The sequence below is a fragment of the Schistocerca nitens genome, chromosome 4 (genome assembly GCF_023898315.1).
Source record: "Schistocerca nitens isolate TAMUIC-IGC-003100 chromosome 4, iqSchNite1.1, whole genome shotgun sequence".
NCBI classification, from domain to species: domain Eukaryota; kingdom Metazoa; phylum Arthropoda; class Insecta; order Orthoptera; family Acrididae; genus Schistocerca; species Schistocerca nitens.
In genome coordinates, this window is record NC_064617.1 from 631,572,478 (window position 1) to 631,595,501 (window position 23,024).

The 23,024-nt window shown below is 42.0% G+C and overlaps 1 protein-coding gene across 1 annotated transcript in view; it reads left to right on the forward strand.

The window, feature by feature from the left end:
* The window catches only part of LOC126251652 (calmodulin-binding transcription activator 1), a 1,922,036-nt gene that overhangs the window by 160,091 nt on the left and 1,738,921 nt on the right, over window positions 1-23,024 (forward strand). Inside the window, exon 2 of the mRNA XM_049952210.1 lies at window positions 8,528-8,674. The gene's annotated coding sequence lies outside the window, so the exon portion shown is untranslated. The remainder of the gene's footprint in view (window positions 1-8,527; window positions 8,675-23,024) is intronic.

The window sequence follows — 23,024 nt, forward strand, 5'->3', positions numbered from 1 at the left end:
CAGTTGTGTTTTTTTGTCGTGAATAAGCATAGTAATTTTTTGTTCGCTCAAAAACCATAGCGTCATACCTAACCAGCCAAAGAGATGCAGTATATTTAATCTGTCACATATTACTTTAGAAATGAAATCACCCAGACGTAGACCGTAAGAATATCGTTTGTCAGGATTAAACTTCCAGCGTAATTTACCATACCACTGTTCAAATTTCCCATGTAATTATAAAGAAAAGTAAAAAACATCAGAAGCTCTATCAATGTGAGTATATGAGCCAGTCTTCAAGCTTTTCATAACGGTATTTACGGATGTCAACTGCACTAAATGTGTTGAAAAAAATAGGCAGTTTGTGTTCAGCGCGACTTGAATCCTCAGTGATTGTGTCTCGTTGGAAGGCTTAAAATGTGTATTTGTAACCCACTTTTGGACAGAATAAACGCAAACAAGTGGAGGTCAGTTCTCGGGGTTGGTTTCAACCCTGCAGTGCTTTACTAGGCATGGTCCTATTGTATATAATATTGTCCTGACTTCCTCAAACGTGTGAACTGAATTACACTCGTCGGACAGTTCTGGGGTGGGGGGCGGACGGATGCAGTCCCTGTGGAGCACAAAGGCACTTAACTTTTCCGTACTAACAAATCATTGCCAAACATGAAAGTAGCAATAAGTGACTATATATATATATATATATATATATATATACTCCTGGAAATTGAAATAAGAACACCGTGGATTCATTGTCCCAGGAAGGGGAAACTTTATTGACACATTCCTGGGGTCAGATACATCACATGATCACACTGACAGAACCACAGGCACATAGTCACAGGCAACAGAGCATGCACAATGTCGGCACTAGTACAGTGTATATCCACCTTTCGCAGCAATGCAGGCTGCTATTCTCCCATGGAGACGATCGTAGAGATGCTGGATGTAGTCCTGTGGAACGGCTTGCCATGCCATTTCCACCTGGCGCCTCAGTTGGACCAGCGTTTGTGCCGGACGTGCAGACCGCGTGAGACGACGCTTCATCCAGTCCCAAACATGCCCAATGGGGGACAGTTCCGGAGATCTTGCTGGCCAGGGTAGTTGACTTACACCTTCTAGAGCACGTTGGGTGGCACGGGATACATGCGGACGTGCATTGTCCTGTTGGAACAGCAAGTTCCCTTGCCGGTCTAGGAATGGTAGAACGATGGGTTCGATGACGGTTTGGATGTACCGTGCACTATTCAGTGTCCCCTCGACGATCACCAGTGGTGTACGGCCAGTGTAGGAGATCGCTCCCCACACCATGATGCCGGGTGTTGGCCCTGTGTGCCTCGGTCGTATGCAGTCCTGATTGTGGCGCTCACCTGCACGGCGCCAAACACGCATACGACCATCATTGGCACCAAGGCAGAAGCGACTCTCATCGCTGAAGACGACACGTCTCCATTCGTCCCTCCATTCACGCCTGTCGCGACACCACTGGAGGCGGGCTGCACGATGTTGGGGCGTGAGCGGAAGACGGCCTAACGGTGTGCGGGACCGTAGCCCAGCTTCATGGAGATGGTTGCGAATGGTCCTCGCCGATACCCCAGGAGCAACAGTGTCCCTAATTTGCTGGGAAGTGGCGGTGCGGTCCCCTACGGCACTGCGTAGGATCCTACGGTCTTGGCGTGCATCCGTGCGTCGCTGCGGTCCGGTCCCAGGTCGACGGGCACGTGCACCTTCCGCCGACCACTGGCGACAACATCGATGTACTGTGGAGACCTCACGCCCCACGTGTTGAGCAATTCGGCGGTACGTCCACCCGGCCTCCCGCATGCCCACTATACGCCCTCGCTCAAAGTCCGTCAACTGCACATACGGTTCACGTCCACGCTGTCGCGGCTGCTACCAGTGTTAAAGACTGCGATGGAGCTCCGTATGCCACGGCAAACTGGCTGACACTGACGGCGGCGGTGCACAAATAGCTAGCGCCATTCGACGGCCAACACCGCGGTTCCTGGTGTGTCCGCTGTGCCGTGCGTGTGATCATTGCTTGTACAGCCCTCTCGCAGTGTCCGGAGCAAGTATGGTGGGTCTGACACATCGGTGTCAATGTGTTCTTTTTTCCATTTCCAGGAGTATATATATATATATATATATAATCAGGATCGAACGTAAGCATTCGTAGTTCAGCATTTTCTCACAGAGCCATTGATCCCCACCTAAATAGATGTACTCAGCACGCGACGTGGTGCAGTGATTAAAATCTCGCGTTTGTTGTAGAAGAGCGAGATCCAAATTTCGTCTGCCCGTCCAAATTTAGTTTCCTGCGTGTTCCGTAGGTAACAGTGCAAATGCCTGGATGGTTCCTTTGATAACGTCATTGCCAAGTTTCGACATCAGCTCAGTAGCTCGGTACGGGCTTTTGTTGAAGTTTCGAGAACATACCTTCACCGAGGAGTGATGCAGTATATTTCTCCCTCCTACGTATATCTCGCGAAGAGACCAGGAGGATAAAATCAGAGAGATTAGAGCCCACACAGAGGCATACCGACAATCTTTCTTTCCACGAACAATACGAGACTGGAATAGAAGGGAGAACCGATAGAGGTACTCAAAGTACCCTCCGCCACACACAGTCAGGTGGCTTGCGGAGTATGGATGTAGATGTAGATGTAGATCCTTATCTAATCCCGCCGTGTGGTCTGTCTCTTTACTCACTGTCGATGGGGTATTGAACTGTAATCTTAAACTGTGTTTATGATGTGAACTGTGCAAGCCCTCACTACCATCTTTCAATATATAAACGTTAGTAAATATGTCTTCAGACCGAAGATTGAGGTTCTTTTGCAGGTGATATGTACTTAGCTCCCTCTAACGTTTGAACTGATTTATACACCCAGTTGCAGAGCGACCTATAGTTTAGCGTGGAACTTGACAGTTTTCACGTGTACACATTATTGTCAGGGGTGAGAGAAGCGATAAGTAACAAAAAAAAAAAAAAAAATTCAGTGATCCACCGAGGATTAACTCCGAACCGGTAGTCTAACATTTACCTGCTTAGTCAGCGGACCTAACATGTAAATATTAAAAAAATTCCGCTGTTATAAGAGTCGAAGAAATACTCATTTCATCTGGAACCGCGCGACCGCTACCGTCGCAGGCTCGAATCCTGCCTCGGGTATGGATGTGTGTGATGTCCTTAGGTTGGTTAGGTTTAAGCAGTTCTAAGTTCTAGAGGACTTATGACCTCAGAAGTTAAGTCCCATAGTGCTCAGAGCCAATACTCATTTCACACGTGAAAGGGTAATAACAATGGCAACGTTCCTAACATCAGGGATGTAAATCTTCAGTCCGTCATTATGTATCCTTGGGTAGTACAATAAGAATTTTTCTTTCAGTCAGATTAATCCGTCTGCTGTGTAACATGTTATCTATACAAGCAAAGGGTCTCTGGTTTACGATCATAAAGTTTCTATATACGAGACGTAATTGTTGCCTCTAGGTCATGAAAAATTACATTATTTAAAAAAAATATTACTGGCAGATTTAGTTTCCTACGACCTTATATCACTTTTCGACGTAATTTTTGATGTAAGCACTTTCATAGCATACCACTAATTTATTCAACCGCTCTGCATGGGAGGGGGGGGGGGGGGGGGATGCCCGCATCTCGTAGTCGTGCGGTAGCGTTCTCACTTCCCACGCCCGGGTTCCCGGGTTCGATTCCCGGCGGGGTCAGGGATTTTCTCTGCCTCGTGATGGCTGGGTGTTGTGTGCTGTCCTTAGGTTAGTTAGGTTTAAGTAGTTCTAAGTTCTAGGGGACTTATGACCACAGCAGTTGTGTCCCATAGTGCTCAGAGCCATTTCCATCGCTCTGCATGGAAGTTCTCCGCCGAATATGAACCAGTCGACATCGGTGTCCGAAGACTTGCGGACACCGGCGATTTACGGACACAACAAGGCCAACAAGTGGAAGGTTCAACAAGCAGTTGTTTGACCTTAGAATATGGCTGAAATAGTAGTAAGTGCGTGCATGAGTGTTCCGTAGGCACTTTAAGTTTAAAACAAAACAAAAATCTAATTCCTCATACTGAATTTTGTGAACAGTGTTATGATATGAATTTCATTGATAATACAGATCTATACAACAATAATTATGTTTAACACTTCGGACTGTGGTTAGTAAATGATTCAGTTTAAATATTAAAATAGAGTTTTAGCTTGTCAAATTAAACCACAGCAGTATTCCACATTGCAACTACTACTTCCTCTTCGAGTAATACACCGTATTTGTACATAACTGGTAGCCTGTAAAATGCACGTCAGGTTCTCGAAATTGTCGCAAATGATTAAGCAATCTGGACATCCAGCTTTACCAATACTTAGTTATGTGTTGATCAAAATATAAATCTGTATATGTATAAGACTTGTATACCTATTTGTTAAATTCACGTATTACCCTACACCAGCATTGATCCTCACGCCATACGAAATAATAATTAGTAAACACATATTTTCTTTACTTTTATTTAATTATCTGGAAACACTATTGTGGGACAAATATAATTTCTTCGCAGGTTTTCATGATAATTGTAATGCTGGCGTTTGCCGATATTGCCACACTAAACGTTCCTCAAATAAGCTTTCTCTCGCCAGAAGGGAAGTTAATCCTAAATTTTTCTCAGCTGCAATTTTCTCTCTAATTTCCTGTCTTTCTTCCTCTGTTCTGTGACATCGCTGATAATTTTTCATAATCCACAAGTGACAACGGATTTCAGTGAGCAGCTAATGTGGAATATATCGTTCTTTTGTTCCAAACCATTCACGTATCCATTTTTTTTTGCTTCGTTAGTTTTATGATAATCTTAGTTAATAAAATAACAACAAAAACGTAATCGTTCTTCGACAATAGGTTTCTTGAAATCGCGTTGCCAAATGAAAATAGTGTTATAACTATTGATGGTGTGATGATGGCTTCAGTGTATTTAAGAACTGACAGTATAGCACTGATAATAAACATAGAGCGACTGGTGTTCAGACTGCCTGGCAGTGGTGGTGTTCGCAAAACTCCAGCAAACTGTGCTGGCCGCATATCTCCGATCCATATTGACCAGCATTCATTGACAGTGGTGCAATGAGTGGCCGAAAAATTGCCAACGTTGATAATCTTTATTCTTTGTTTTGGTCGATAAGCATTTTAGGTACCTACCTTGCAGACGATTTGTGATACGCAAGCTATTTCGTGGCAGTCTTCGTAAATAGTTGTGCAACAAAATCAGGAAATTCTTCATCCTGAGTACATATCATCACTCTGGATGCTCGGTCTCCTACTCCGCTCGTCATCATGCAAATGTGCTTGTCCACATTTAAATTCTCCACGCTATTGGCTAATGGTCCCCTCTCTCATTATTGTGGACCCACAAACTAGGCACAGTCTCGATAAAAGTTGAGCAACTGTAGATCCTGTTACACGCGAAAATCGAATTACAGCATAAATTTCGTTGACTGCAAGGAGCAACTACTTTGCGATGCGATTGTCATTTGCATATATTAACTGTCAAACAGCTGTCAGTGACTCCGTTAACAATCGGTAGGCGGCTATGCATCAGCACCCCCTTCAAATTTGTGCAAATTTGTCTGAGCTGCCAATAGTCAAATATAAGTAAACGTGACTCGTGAATGTGCCCAACGATGACTCAGGCATTCTCTTCAACAGTTACCATTGGAAATAAATCACCTGGGCCCTTATTCTGTATCTTTCCGCCATTTTGCCGATCGGTTCGGTATGTGAGCGCACCGAACGGTCTTGTTTTCGAAGGAGAGCCCCAACATTATTCCGTAAGCATTTCGGAAGCGATGTTGAACGGTCCTAAAGAACCGAAACGCTGTTTTCAGTTCTCCTCACGCCAACCAATCAAAAGCAATCTGTCTCAGATCCGCGCATGCGCGCTGTAGCGCCATAGCGGCACGAACTTGAAGCGGCTAGCAGCCGCCACAGGCACGCTACTCTTCACAGTACCGAAAAGTATGGTTAGAGTACGTAATACTGTTCAGATTTCGCTGACCATGTGCTTCCATGAACGCATGATAGCGATAGAATATTGACTGTGTTCTGGAAACTGTCATAAATGTCACATTATGTCACTTTATTCTCATTCTCATCGACGTCTTGTTTTGGATTTTATGTTTCGGAGTATGCTTCACAAATAAAAGAAGCGAAACGCGTTTGGCAATAAACAAACTGCTTTCAATTGGTTGCATAAATGGAACACATCTCCATGAACCTGAAAATTTGTTTAAGAGAGTGTCAAAGAATGAGAAGATGCATAGAATGTGATTGTAATCGCTCCTAGAGATCCAAATGATGAAGTAGCCTACTCTCCTATATGATACTCCTACATCAATGATTTGGTTCATAAAAACAAAAATTTAAAAAACGCGATTTCGAGAGCATGTGGTGAGTTCAGCTGTAGAAGTTCTGTGTAGTTTATAACGTGCATCTGATGAATTAGAATGTTCGATATATAGTCTGAAAATATTGTGGCGGGAATCTTTCGTCTCTGTCTACCATTGTATTGTGACGGGAATCTTTCATCTCTGTCTACTATTGTAAATACTTGTGACAACCTAGAGTATAAAGACGCTTGTTGCTATTTTTATTCGCAGTAATTTAAGTTGTCCTCTTAGATTCCTGTCTGACCACACACTCGGAAATCGCTACGTATTCAGAAAAAAATTTTGACTTATTTGTAACAAGAAAAAGTATAAATGTTACTGTCAGTTGTATCATACACAGGAGTTTCATGTTTGATGTCTTAAACATATGGAAGTCACGAAATCGAAGATACTCGTTACTGAGAAAGCGCGCTCTTACGTGTAAATAACAACGAATATTTCAGAAAAAATGCCTAACTTTGACTATTAACGATGTCTCGAATTTGCTACAAACAATAAGAGAAAAAAAATATTTTGGTATCACGCGGTATGGGAACCTACGACCTTCGAGCCAACTTCGCTGTTACAACTCGCATGCCTTAGGTGCTTTATTCCATGTAACACTCCAGAAAGAGGCAGGCTGAATTCGTTGCCGAATGATGCGGGCGTGAGTCGTAAATACATGAAATTTTGGAGGGTTTCCTCTATCAGGCTGCAGAAAATTCCTTTGGATTGTTACTTAAAAGTTTTCGATGATTAATAAGAAAACCATTTGTGGAGCAAAGTACGTGAAGTCATTAATAATTTCAGCTAACACTCATGTGACATATGTAAGCAGAGCTGACCTTTTGAAATTTAATGACTTTTTAAATCTTAATTACGTGAAAATAACAAGTATTTGTGAGAATATTGACCTAATCTGTTTTTTTATGTTACAATCATTCACAGTAACAACAGTACAAACCATGTTTCTAACAAAGGAAAATAGTCTATTACGAACTCATTTTCCACGTGGACACGTCCTGATGATTCTTTAGTAACACAAGTACTAAATTCAAAGCGAAAACCACTCAATATGTTTAAAATAACAAATTCTGGGATAAATAAATCACACCGAACCGAACGAGAGAGCCATACCGAAATCCAAAACCTCTGGGTACAATTGTCGAAAGATCGACAGGAGGACCGCTCGGTAACAGGTCTCAGAAGCTTACTGAATAGGCTCTTCGGATAAAGAACCGAAAATGACGTCAGTACCGAGGTTAAACTACTGCACCGATCGGTATGAACGGTACAAAACAGAGCCCCTGGTATAAGCTCTGACAGATGGCGTAATGCAGGAAGATGTGTACTGTGCGCTATATGCAGCACAGCTATGCATACCGGTGTAGAAGCCCTCGGCCATTAAATGTGGAAATGTGAATCAACTCTGTGTAACTTCGAGATGCAACCACTATTTTCAAAACCTGTTCACAAATGAATTTCTCAGAACAGTTAATTCATGGCATATGAATAGGCCCTGCACGTATTCGGGGAACACATTACTGCCAACTTCTAATATTTCACTTTCTTAGAACAGTGTTAATGCCCAGTCGTGCCTCATGGTTTATACATTCTATAGATAAAAACATTGAATTTGTTCATGTTCTCAGAGGTCATAAGATGATGATTACTTTTATCTCCTAGATACCACAAACGGTAGGTACCATTAACCTCCTCCCCTCCCTCTCCCGCTGCCTCTCCTCGTCCCCCTCTCCTTCCGTTTTTTATTTTATTTTATTATTTTTATTTTTTTATGGAGGGGGAGAGGGAGTTGTGTGAACGAAGGAAGAATCTTGCCCTACAGTGAGGCCATGTATCTTCACAACTCGAAAAGTACCGAAATTACGTATGTCCTGTTGTGATCTCATCTTGATAACTGACCGTGGAACAAGTCTGGACTGCTGGTAGCGATCAAATTACACATTTGTTGCTGTTACTGTTGTGACTCACGACCTTTTAAGGTGAATTACCTTTTGAAAGTTGACCAGTGCGTAGTTTGTGCCTTTTGCTGAAGTAATCCTTCTGGTAGTTCTTGTTTAGCCTAGGTGCCTTTACGAGGAGCTTGTGTTTTTAATTCCAGATATCGGAAGGCGTTATCAGCGTTATCTGGCGGCCGGCTGCGCGCACCGGAACCCTTGCGATAAGCGGCCCGCAGATCCCCGTCCCGAGGCGCCACGCAGCTCTGCCAGCACACGTCGCGGCTCTGCGCATTCCTCGGCCCGGCCCGGTGAGTCTGCGCAGTGTTTCGCTGCAATAAATGAATAGCTGGAGTTGCGCAAGTAACTGGAGGCGCTCAGCGTCTGCCGCAGACTTCTTGCTCTGGGTTAGTTGAAAGTGTCAGAAGGGCTAATTCTAATTTATGTCATAATATCGTCAGTGGTTTGTGACAGAAAGGGCGGCGTTCAGTGGAAGGCGGAAAGGGAGAGAGTGGGGGGAGGCGCAAAGATAAATAGTGCAAGAGGAGAAGGTCGTCTCAAAAACACTTGCACATGCGACCTATCGGCAAAAGCTGTCACAAAACATTTCTGCTCCTCTTCCTCCTCCTCCTCCTCCTCCTCCTCCTCCTCCATTGGGTGTCGTCTCTTACATCTACATCTACATGACTACTCTGCAATTCACATTTAAGTGCTTGGCAGAGGGTTTATCGAACCACAATCATACTATCTCTCTACCATTCCACTCCCGAACAGCGCGCGGGAAAAACGAACACCTAAACCTTTCTGTTCGAGCTCTGATTTCTCTTATTTTATTTAGATGATCATTCCTACCTATGTAGGTTGGGCTCAACAAAATATTTTCGAATTCGGAAGAGAAAGTTGGTGACTGAAATTTCGTAAATAGATCTCGCCGCGACGAAAAACGTCTTTGCTTTAATGACTTCCATCCCAACTCACGTATCATATCTGCCACACTCTCTCCCCTATTACGTGATATCACAAAACGAGCTGCCCTTTTTTGCACCCTTTCGATGTCCTCCGTCAATCCCACCTGGTAAGGCTCCCACACCGCGCAGCAATATTCTAACAGAGGACGAACGAGTGTAGTGTGAGCTGTCTCTTTAGTGGAATTGTTGCATCTTCTAAGTGTCCTGCCAATGAAACGCAACCTTTGGCTCGCCTTCCCCACAATATTATCTATGTGGTCTTTCCAACTGAAGTTGTTCGTGATTTTAACACCCAGGTACTTAGTTGATTGACAGCCTTGAGAATTGTACTATTTATCGAGTAATCGAATTCCAACGGATTTCTTTTGAAACTCATGTGGATCGCCTCACACTTTTTGTTATTTAGCGTCAACTGCCACCTGCCACACCATACAGCAATCTTTTCTAAATCGCTTTGCAACTGATACTGGTCTTCGGATGACCTTACTAGACGGTAAATTACAGCATCATCTGCGAACAACCTGGCGCTTGACAACTGTAGTGGAATAGTTTTTACCTTCCCAAATAGACTTTATTATTTCTTTATTTAATCCATTACAAATGGTTTGTAAATGCCTGCGATTGTAAAAACAACGGGTTTGTTAATGCCATAACTTTTATTGCTGTTAGTCACGATTTTTTAAAATTTTATTCCCGCCACGACGCGTTAAAATGAGAAACTGAAAGCGACTCGGCGAATTTCTTCAGATTACAAACGTAAAATACTCTCTGCACGAATTAATACTGCTATATATTCTCTGGACGTTCAATAGCGTTATCTGTGTTGACTGTAGGCAAAATATCTTTGTGAGTGTTTAATATTGTTCATTTGCTCCTTTCAACGTGTACTGACCACTGCAAATTGTTTGAGTGATATTAAATATCATACGAGTAACAAGGAAACAGTACGTAGATTTTTTTTGCAGATTCGGTCACAAACAATTTGAAAAGCTTGTAAGGTGTTGGTAGGTTATGCTGAGAAATAATTTTAAGAAAAAAATTCGATACGCTGCGACAGTTCATTAGCATGAAGTTAGCCAGTCAGGTCGTTGACCGCGAAAATTCAAGCCGCCCGTCAGATACAATTAGTGTCACTTGTCGTCATGGCATAAATGATAATGCACGAGACAGCTCAGCCTTCTGCTCTGGTGCGATCATTACTACCGCCTCATCTCCAATGTTCGTATCGCTCTCTTGTTCCGTTTTAGGCAACCAAACGAAGAACGCGTTTGGCAACATAGACTCTGGTGGGCCGCTTGAATTTGCGTGCACAACGGCCTGATTGGCTAACTTCAATTGTGATTAACTCTGAAAAGGCGCGATATATCGAATTGTTTTTCTTAACAATTATTTCTCAGCACAACCTACCCTGCAACACCCATACGAGTTTTTTTAAACTGTTTCTGACCACCCTGTATATAAAGATCCGTTATTATATACGAGGGTCACTCCAAAAGAAATGCACACTATTTTGGTAAACATACAGTTTTCATTCTGCATGTGTGAAAGTTTTACATTGTGTAGATACATCCTTCCCGCTTGTTTCCAAACTTAGTTCAACCTCTTCCCGTGAGTGGCGCCGTCACAGCATGTCTTCAAGGTGGCTGCTACACTTGACATTCGTCAGAAGCAACGTGCTGTCATAGAATTCCTGTGCTGTGGTGGTAAACATCCACAAGAGATTGAAAAATGTGTATGGGGATGCTGCTGTCGATAACAGTACAGTTAGTTGGTGGGCAAGCAGGTTACGTGATGAAAGCGGGCACGGCAGTATTGAGGATTGTCCTCGTAGCGGCAGGCCTCTTACTGTACACACTCCAGAGAATGTGCAGAGAGTTAACGAATTGGTGACTGCTGACAGACGCATCACAGTGAACGAATTGTCATGCTACGTTGGGATAGGGAAGGAAGTATTTGCAGAATACTGAAAGTGTTGGCGTTAAAAAAGGTTTGTTCCAGGTGGGTTCCCAGTATGTTGGCAGTGGCTCACAAAGAAACAAGAAAATCGGTATGTAGCAAACTTTTGGAACAGTACGAGAATGGTGGAGATGAATTTCTTGCAAGAATTGTGACAGGTGATGAAACATGCCTCCATCATTTTTCACCAGAGACGAAGAGGCAATCAATTGAGTGGCATCATGCAAATTCACCCAAGAAAAAAAAATTCAAAACCACACCTTCTGCTGGAAAAGTTATGGCTACGGTGTTTTTTGATTCCGAAGGACTTTTGCTTGTGGACATCGTGCCAAGTGGAACCACCATAAATTCTGATGCGTATGTGACGACACTGAAGAAACATCAAGCTCGACTGAGTCGTGTTCGACCACATCGGCAAAAGCAGGGTGTTTTGCTGTTGCACGACAATGCACGGCCACATGTCAGTCAAAAAACCATGGGAGCGCTCACAAAACTCGGATGGACAACACTGCAACACCCTCCTTTCAGTCCTGACCTGGCTCCATGTGACTATCCTCTTTGGGAAACTGAAAGACTCTCTTCGTGGAACAAGGTTTGAAGATGATGACTCCCTTGTGCACGCTGCCAAACAGTGGCTGCAACAGGTTGGTCCAGAATTTTACCGTGCGGGTATCCAGGCGCTGGTTCCAAGATGGCGTAAGGCAGTTGAGAGGGATGGAAATTATGTGGAGAAATGAAAATATTGTTCCTAAAGGATGTATCTACACACTGTAAAACTTTCAAACATGTAGAATAAAAGATGGATTTAAAAAAAATAGTATGCATTTCTTTTGGAGTGACCGTCGTACAATCAAAGTGGCATAGTCACGAGAGGAGATTCTGCGACCGTGAATCAGTACTGTAGTTAGGTCTGTGTTTCCTCTCTACCTCTCCTTCGATGATAAAAATGCGACAAAAATACGCTTCTTTTCTGATTATATGATGAAAGGACTAAGAGCTTTTCCAACGCCTTGACGTACTTAATTACTGGAAACATGATAGAGGCATAAAATTATGCTTCACGTAGTACAAGTACATTGTAAACGCCGTCATCCTGTCCATCAGCGACATGGTGAGTGAATGTCCACTCTTAGACTCCACACAGCGGTACCGACAACGCACAAAATTTCGCTAGTAACTTGTGTGACTTACGCAGATGACGATTACATGTAAGATGTTTGAGCAACTGACATGGTGAGTTTGCTGTGCTGATTGTAATTTTCTCTTATCAGTCATCCTTGGTATACTTTCTTGTGAAATGGCTTTCGGTTTACGAGGCAATCGCCAAACAGCAAATGGCTTCATCATCAATGACATGGAATTAGTCAACAATATAATCTATATGAATATAACACCTATGAATAGTGCGAGTGCCAAACTCAGAGTAAAAAATCGTATTCGATAGTGCAATCATGACGGAGCAAAAACCATCAAAACTAAGCATCGAATAAATATAACAGGAAAGCTGAAGGGAGTAGCACAAGATGCGTGAAATTAGATTATAGGCTACAATCGTGGTACAACTAAATTGTCGGTTTATATGAAAATTGAAAACATGCATAACAGCAAAGTAAATGTACATACGGTAAATCAGCAAATTGTCAAGAAATTCGGAATACACTGAAAAATCACAAAAAATATAAAAGAAAATGAAGTGGAAGAGTATACTGCACCAGACAATAGGAAGTTGCCAGTGAACCTTCTGATTTGTGATTTCATTCCATTATATTTGGTCTTCAAGTAATCTTAGAGAGGTACAGCAACGTTGTTAGTGGCGACAGATTCTGTGCTTATTCCTTAACACGGAAGCAATCTACTCTGTGTTACAAAAGCAGTAGTACTAGTTTTAAGACATATTTGCCAATATCGACAATCGACTTGAAAAAGCTACATTTCTTTTTTTCTTTTGATTGCTAGACGCCGACATTCACAGGATGTGAGTGTTCTGTTTCCTGGAGGGAATTGTCTGTTATGGTTTCTACCTGTTTTATAAACTGTTGTTTTATTACTAATACTGTTGCATGTGCTTCAGTTTGTGCGTTTATGCAACTCACACGGTAAATCCTACAGCTGCTTATCGATTGCTGTGTGACGGAGAGAGTATTTAGCAAACTGAGTACAGTGTGAATAACTCTATTCAGTAGAATCATCATTACCTGTTTCAGTCGACATTTTGCTCGTATTTAGAAACTTCAGAAATGGCCTCATTACAGCAACACGATTTCAGACTATTTCCGAAATGTATACTCGTTAACGAAGTACCATTGGCCAGATCATAATTGCGTTAGTATGAATGACGACCGGGCATCACAGGTTGTGTAAACTGACGGAAATTGGTTTTATTTGGCGCGTTGGCGGTGATGAAGCCAGGTCATTGCATTAGAGGCGCGGAATATCACGGCAGGGCGCGCCGGATCGCGTTTCGGCCGCGCGGCCTATCGTCAGCGCGCCGTGGCGTGCCGCTTAATCACCCGCGTCGCCGGGACACGGCTCTCCATTTCATTATTTAACAGGCCGGCCTGTCGTGCTGGAAAATTGCCGCAATACCGCTCCTGAATGCAGCGAGGCCGCAAGCACCCCGGGCAATTGCCCCTTAATCATCACGTCGCGTGCGGCCGTATCAGCGGCCGGCCGATGGGTATTTAAAGCTCACCAGACACTGCCTGTTCAGGAGGCTCACTGATAACAATCGCCTTGTGTTCGTTCGAGCATTGTTGATTCAAGATACTTCTTCAAGTCGGCGCAATCTCCTTGCTGAAATAGTATGTTGTTGTCAAACAGTAAATGCTACCACCAGCAGTTACTGGTCATGTCATGAAATCAAAATGTTTTACCTCTGTTGATGAAGTCCTAATCACCGTGGTTTGCTAGTAACAGAGTTGGCTGCAAGTACGGAGACAATTACTGTGGCTCCTTTTGGGGTTACGATATGAAGGTTGATTTTTAAATTTATTAAAAGTAACAATTATTATTTTTGTTGAAACAAAATTTCAGTCTCCCCATCTTTCGCCTTGAGCTTAGTCCATTTCGGATATGGAAATTCCAATTTTCTAATTCCCCATAGGTAAATTAGTTCCTAATTATGCTCGAAATTCGTTTACACCTTAGCAACTTCATCATTCCTTCCCTCCATTTTTTTAAAGCTTAGGTAACAGAAAAAGTTACCGGGTGCTAAAGCTGGGCATAAGATCGCCGGGGAAGTATTTCAAGGCACAGCTCCTCCACTCTTACAACATCCAATAGGTGAGCCGGCAAATTGTCTTTCTTCGAACGTTAATCTCGCTTACTTCCCGCTTCAACTTACACAGACAGCGCTGTAAGTTTGCGCAGTAATTGCTACAAACACATCAATAAAGTTTACGACACTTATCCCATCGACTAATTATAATTCAATGCATTTTCTTAATTCTAATCGTCTATTTTGTCAGTAAATTTATTTTTTGTGAATCTGCTTTCACCTGCAGGTGCATATATATGTCGGTAAGGTCTTCCAAACATGTTTTTTTCCAAAGCAACAAAGGAGGTACCCAGACGCGTCAGCTTCTTTACATGCAGAATTCATGAAAGATGAACAAGTTCACCGGAAATACGCTCTATCTTAGTAGCTTGCTGAATCTTAATACGACAAAATGGTTCAAATGGCTCTGAGCACTATGGGACTTAACGTCTGAGGTCATCAGTCCCCTAGAACTTAGAACTACTTAAACCTAACTAACCGAAGGACATCACACACACACATGCCCGAGGCAGGATTCGAACCTGCGACCGTAGCGGTCGCGCGGTTCCAGACTGTAGCGCGTAGAACCGCTCGGCTACCCCGGTCGGCCTTCATACGACAGTCCTATGTTATAATGTAATATATTTTATGACCCTTTTCTACAGATAGAACATCCGTAACAAAGGTGGTGAAGGGGCGCCATGGACGTCCATCGATTTAGTTTCTATGTAAATTAGACTCCATAATCAATTGCACGACACTCCTCCTTACCCATTTCTACAAACCATTTGACTAATCACTTAATATAGCAGCTAACAATTTCTTGTCATATTTGGGAGTTTGAACAAAACCGTTACACTTGTGAATATTGACTTCATTTAACAATATTTCGCGCTGTTTGCGGAGACTTTCATAGACCTTATCAATCCAGTGTCGCAATGGATGAGTTGCATAAAACCTGAGAACCTAGATTTCGATTGCTATAAATCCAGAAAATTACAAAACCTTATGTCAGTAACACAAATTTTATCGTAACACCCATGAAAAATGTGAATTCGTAGTTTGAACATTTTATGTTACGGACCGAGGGTACCGTGAGATAAAGTTTTACTGCCAAGGTATAGAGTGTCAACTTGGATTTTCTGAAATAGAAGTGCACCACATTTTTCGTTGCATCTGAAATATTTTTCATATTTAGCTTTTTTGTTTTTGGTGGAACAACTATGTTTTTATCGACTGGTGTAGACGTGTTCGTATGGTCAGATGAACGATATGTCCCGTTCAGCAAAGATGAGAAACGACTGGAGGTTACTTTATGAGGTTAAGGCTACCTTCATAATGTGGACCTTTTGTATTGCCTACTGCGGAGAAGTATCCATGTGACATGAGTGAGGCAGAGAGCCGGGTATGCATTGTTACATGTTTGGTTCTAAAAAACATCGTTAATGTGTGTCAACATTGTATGACTGACTTGTTTATATAAAAGCGGCGTGAATATATTAAGTCATAACAGCTTTCCTGTTTACTGATACTCCCGGAATATTATCAGCCAGATTTTTCATTTATGTGGCTATGGTGTTGGTAGCTGCTGGATAAATAGTTCATTAATGTTACAACTGACCATACAACTGCTAAAATTCGTTTTTCGTCAGGAACATGGTCTCGTCTTATTTAGTTAAGACTTTGTGAGCGGTGTGGTTTTTCGTCTGTTTCATGCTTACAATGAGGCCGTGCAAAATGCATAATACGCTACCACACTATTATTTGCAGAAAAAGCATTCATTGTGACGCCCTTAAATCACAAGCAACATATACGACATGATACCCTTACGACCCAATGAGATAGCATTTCATTTCTAGACGTAAGTCGAAGTGAGGACAAATAGATGTGGTTCTCGATGGATTGCTGACGTTTTCGGTCGACATCACCAATTATTCGAATCCCTTACACCTCTAAGCGCAAGAGAGAAATTAGAAGAAAATATGGCTACCAAGACTGATGCTTTCCAACGGAAATTAGACCTATAGAAAATCAACTTTATATTCATTTCGGGACGTAGTCAGTTTTCCAGAACTCGTGGCAGACAGTTGGGGAGCAGGACTTTATTAAATATTACCGCAAGAGCAATATGCATGTTTGCACAGTCAAGCTGTTAATATTATTTCAAAGTATGGTTAACTTGTGTAAGCCGGCGTTTATTGCCATTATATTTTTATGGAATTGACTATTCCCGTTATCGTTGAGGATTAAATAATCTCAGCCTGAATACGTCTTTGTTCAACATGTATTATGTATTGCAAAATGCAAATATGTGTTAACTAACGAACATCACAGTTCAGTGCTAAATGACTGCATGTAGCGTGTTTTGTCTAACATGTGAGATACATAATTCTACTCATCACTTCATCATTATCTACTGTTATTCCTAAACTAAGACACAAATCCTATTGATGTAATCTGGATTGTAGAAGTGAGCTGCAGTATCTGACTTCTAGGAATATTGCCATTCTTTGATAAACATGTCTTCTGCTCTTTCCCATTTGCCACGGCCTTCTCGTATAGCCGCCTCACATAAACATCCTCTTAATAGTGTAGGCAAACTGCAGCTGTGCTCCTGGAATGCAGGTCTGGACGTGTGGAGGTGAGACACGAACATTAAAGAACGTAATCGAAACTAGCACTGCGGGTATGTTCACACTTCCGTTGAAATTCAATATAAATATGTTGTACACCGGTAGGCAAACCCAAACACAGTAAAATACCTGCAGATATCCACTGTTACCATATTTCCGAGCAAATGTTGTATTGCCCTCGACCCTGTGTGGTATTTTTTTCGTAAAAAAAGGTGACAATGTTGCCACCAGTAGATAATGTGGAACTTAATTATGGTAATGTGATGATCTCTTCTTTCAAGAACTTCTTCGTGCTTTCAGAGATGATCTTCTTCTGTTCATACCATCTTATATCTTTGAGTCAGCGAATGGAGATTTTTAATCTGTAGATTGTCGGAAATTTCCCTTTCTGAGAACGCACCCAAAAATTTTTAATTTTTTTCTTTTTGCGTAAAAAAATTTTCTCTGTGTTTCTGTTAATTCTTTATTCTTCGAGATCCTCCAGTTAATAACATTGTTCTTTTGTCATTACAAAATATTCCTAAGTGTTTTCCTTTCTTTTCAGTTCTTCTAGTTCAGTGTAAGACAGAGCCATGTGGTACCTTTGTTTTAATTGCTATTGCGGAAAGTTTTATCTTTGCTTTGAAAGAAAGAGGTCTTATTATTACTAGTTTTTATTGTCACTAGTTTGTGTGCGTTCCTACGCCAATTGCATTTTCTTTATTTCTGATCGCTGTTTGTGTTGTTTAGCCCTATCCCACAAATATTTAAATATTTCAACTCTTGCAATCTTTGCATGCTGTGTTACCACGCACTTTTCTCCACTGTTTCTCAGCTCATTACATTTTGTTGCTTAGTAAAGTATTTTTAGTCCTGCTTTCGGTTTGTATCATCACCTTTTTATCTATTTTATTTTTGAAACTTATTGAAAAATGGGCAGTATCGCGGAAATCAGTCATTTCGATTCTAATCTTTCTCATCCTTGTAACAAGTAGATTTATTTTTCGTCTTCTTCTCGTAACTTGCGCTCTCTCCCTTCTGTGCACTAACTCAAGATGTTTTCCTCGTTTCCTTGTCAAGCCGAAAGTTGGTAGGCTGCTCATTCTGGTTCTGTTATTGATACTAGTCTCTTGATGACCTTGTATCTTTTGCCAACTTTAATGTTGTCGAAGAACTCCTGTCTCGGTCGTCATCTGTATTCGTCCCTCAACTATTCCTTCTGAGGAGTGAACTGGGATGAATGGTGAAGTAGGTGGCAGACTGTGTTGATACTCCTAGCAGTGGCTGTTTGGCGTACGCTCTTGTCTCTCTTGCTCTTCTCAGCAATTCTTCGTTTGAGACTCTTTCAGTCCATGTTATCTTCAACATTCTGCACCAACACCACGTCTAGAAAGCTTGCAGTCTGTTCTAATAATCATTTACTGGTAGTCAAGGGCACACTTTTGGTAATGAGTCTTTTGCTTGAGCTATTCGAGATTCGACATCCGCTGTACTTCTACCGTCCACTATGAAATAACCTGTGAGGTAGCTGTAGGTAGTCACTTCTGCCAGTTTTTTGCCGTCGAGGTGCACGACTGCGTTGTGTTTCCATCCCTTGCGAACTTAATGAGTTTTGTTTTGCTTCCATTGATCTTCACCTCGCACTTCTTCCTCAAGATTCGATTCATCTGGTGAAGTGCCTTCTGCAGGTCGTCTACATTTCTGTCCAAGAAGACAATGCCACCTGCAAAGCGGACAGTTTCGAAGCATTGTCCATCAGTTATTGTTCCATTACTCCTTGTTTCGGAGAATTCATGCATTGCATTCTCTGTGTACAAATTAAATACAGTGGACGCGAGACGCGTCACTGCCTTACTCCCTTTAATATAGCAACCTGTTCTTCATTCTTCGCTCTGATAGTGAACTGGGTCGTCACCGAAATCTTACCCTACACGAACCAATGGGGATTCGTGAAAGACCGTCGCCTTGTCTAACTCCTGTTTCAGTTCGTAAGAGTTCATGACTGTCAGCCTCTTGTTCAGCCAGTTTACTTGTCTTTCGTCTGTTCCTATTTCTTTTAATGTAAGGAATTACGTTGGGCGATTTGTCGAATCATAGGCCATTTTAAAATTAATGAAGGTGAAAGCTGCATTGATGTTACGTATTGCGTAATTCTGGGTACCAGATTTTCAGATTGAAAATTTGTTCTGGGTGTGATTTGCTTTACTACCTGAATCTCCCCTTGATATTCGCCAATTGTCCGTTCTGCCGTTTCTTCTGTCTTTTTCAGCACTTGTGAAAGAACAGTGTTGGTGAGTGCTTACTTCAAATAGTACGGTACTTTTCCGTTTTCCTGGCATTCTTCGGTAATTCGGTGTCCGCCTTCATAGCTGAGTGGTCAGCACGGCAGAATGCCATGTGAGGGGCTCGGGTTCGATTCCGACCCGGTCGCAGATTTTCTCCGCTCTTGGACATAGTGTTGTGTTGCCTTAACCATCATTTCATCCTCACCAACACACAAGTCGCCGAAGAGGCGTCAACTAAAAGGATTTGTACTGGACTACCGTCTAGCTGACGGAAGGCCGTCATTTCATTTTTTAGTTTCCAGTGCTCCACCTAAATTCCACACAGATATAATATGCTGTCTTCCCCTGAGGACTCTACGTATTTCTGAACTGATATACTAAACAAATGGAATACTTTGCCTTCTCGACTTTGACCAGTTCGAGCTTGTACTCCTCTGATGAAATCGTTGTCGACGGGACTCAGGCGCGAGTTTCCTGCCTTCCATGCGTCAGAAATTTCATCGATTCCATAGCTGACCATGTTTGTGATCGCTGTTGTCGAAATTGTGTTTTATATCTGCCTGAAAGTTCAGTGTTACAGCTTGATTCCCTGTTCTGTGTAGTATCTGAAATTTACGTTTGGTCTCAAGGCTTAGTGGCCGAACAGTAAACAGCGATAATGATGCACCTTTCAGCTGCACTCGTCACACGCTGTGTCGCCATTTCGAACGCTAACGGTAATGAATACTTTCACCAAGACGTTAAGTCTTTGTGTACGTTCATAATAAGAGGGTGAACGTGCTGGACTAGTCTACTTTCCTTTCAGAGGCATATAATTTAAGGCATGTTGCTTCTGTGGACAGGTCAGTGGTAAGTTCAGAAGACGACTAATGCTAGGAAGTATTTAGAAAACACTGTGTTTGCATAAATAGTTGCTAAAAGCAAAGGACTCTACATTTGTTCTATTTACATGCTCTGTAACATTTCAAATGGCTCTGAGTACTATGGGACTTAACATCTGAGGTCATCAGCCCCCTATAACTTAGAACTATTTAAACCTAACTTACCTAAGGACATCACACACGTCCATGCCCGAGGCAGGATTCGAACCTGCGACCGTAGCAGTCGTGTGGTTCCGGACTGAAGCGCCTAAAACCGCTCGGCCACAGCAGCGGGCCCTGTAATATTTCCTAGTTTGTTTTTTCAATAAATAAACATAAAAGATGAAACAAAATAATTAAGTACATGTCATTGAGTGGAAGAAAATAGTAAAATATACGGGAACTACATATTTTGGCCATCAGCTGCATATAAATATCGAATTTTGCTTGATTGGTATACGAATATGCTGTGATAACTACACAAACTACGCATCTTGCTGCCTACTTGCCATTAGACTCAAAGATTCAAGGATTGTTGTTTCGAACGAGGTGTCACTGTGATTGAGATGCTAGACTAGTATTCGGGAGGAACTGAGGTCGAATCCCCAACCAGCCACCGGGGTTAAAGTTTTCCCTGGTTTGTCTGATCTTGAATCCTTTCAAAGGCATCTGGCGCTCACGTGATTTCACTTTGGCCATTGCTTACGACTTCATTTGTGTTTTTTTGTGTGCAAATTATGTTACTTTATACCGGAAATTGAGTTAAAGTGAAACTTACTGTTCTTGTAAAAATCTAAGCAGGCTAACTGAAGTAGCGGATGTCTCTATCAGTGACGACGACCGTGCCGTATTTTTTGATGTACTTGTGTCTTTAAGATAAATATGAGGGAGTGCTGAAAAGTAATATATCAGAACTTTTTATGTGAAGATTTTTAAAGCTTTTTAAGTAAAACAACCATTATAACTTTCTAGATATTTATTCTTCAGGTCTACATATTTATTCCCTACGAAAAACACATTTCTACCAATGAGAGACCAATTTGTTGATACCTTCACTGTAGAATGTTTGACTTTGTTGACGGCCTCACAACTCACCTCTGCTTGCACCGCTTCATCAGTCAAAGTGAAATCTTAGGAGGTGTTTCTTCAGTTTAGGATGCAGGTGAAACTCGGATGGAGCCAAGTCGGGCCTATGTGGTGGATGGTCGATGTCAGTGAACCCAAGGCGTCGGGTTATTGCAGATGTTGCAGCGCTCGAGTATGGTCTGGCGTTCTCATGTAGAAGGAGAGGCTGCTCTATGTGTGTACGGACTCTTCAAATTCTAAACTCGAGTACAGGACGCTGTTTCTCACGCACCGACGTGGTAACGTTACACTCCCGCCTTGTTACACGCAACAATTCGGACCCCTATAGCACCAGAAGATTGCCAATATGTGTACATGAAGAATAAGTACGTAGAATGTTAATAACGTTTGTTTTCACGTTAAAAGTTTGTAGGCACTATTTTTCAGCATGACTTCGTAATTGAACCGTGCAACCGCGTCTCACCAGGAAACTTATTACTTCGACACTAAAACCTTTCACGATTGTGATGATGGAACTCGCGTTCTGTGTAGCAAACTGAAACTGAGATTTACGCATGCGAAAAACGTGTTGAAATTAAAACAGGCGGAAGAACGGACGGCCCTGCTGTCATGCACAGCCTGTGACCGAATCGCTTCATTGTTCTCTTTTTCCGGATAAGCAGCATACTGCCCTGTACTTCCGGGTAAGCAACATATTGCGATTTACGCATTTCATGTCTGCCCATGCGAGGGAGGCCCCTTATTTTCTTGTGTTTCCTAGAAAAAATTAATAAATGGACGTAAATGTTCCGCATCAATGGACCCTTTGTCATATTGCGAACACGTTATTAAAACTCGTTTGTTCTGTTTGTGCAGCGTCCGTGCGAGTCATATTAGTTTCTAACTCTCTACAGAACTCTGGGTCGATTCGCTTCTAAGAGTTCCGGGATCTGATTTACCTTATTTCCTTGAAACTAGCAGTGTCATTCGTGTGCGATATGACGATCAGTTCATTCCATGGACGCTGCTGAAAATTATATTGTACTCATTATATGGCCTTGGGGCATTGTTTTCTATGGATGCTTGAGTGCAAAACGGCAAACTGGATGAGAAGAAACGCTAACACCTTTAAAATGTGTGGCTGCAGAATGGTATTTCAAATTCAGCGAATAGTGAAAGGGGAAATATATTAGGAAGAATAGGCAAGGAAAGAATTGAAAGGAAAAATTGTACTGGAATAAGCGAAGAACAGTGATACATGCACTATGGTGTCCAGGAAGAGAGAATTTGTTACCTGAAAGGGAATTTCAAGAATGAAAATATTGAAGCATACCACCGCGAAAGACTCCAAGGACACATTTTATCATAGTCTTATCACTCCTTGACCACTTTACTTCTTTCAATTTCTTTTTTAATTTTCATCTCCTGTCCCTAATTTAATACTCCCCTACAGTTTCTCTGAAGATTTTTCCCCTTTATCTTATTGAGTTCTTCCAACTACTTTGTCTTATTCCGAAAAAAGATTTTCCTAGCCCTGCAGTCCGTCAGATTCTGCTACTTTAGAGTGTGGCATCGCCCGTTTATTGCCTTATGCTCGCTTTGGTCGATATCCAATGAGTGTTAGCAGAATATGGAATCGGTGGGTTCAGGAGGGTAAT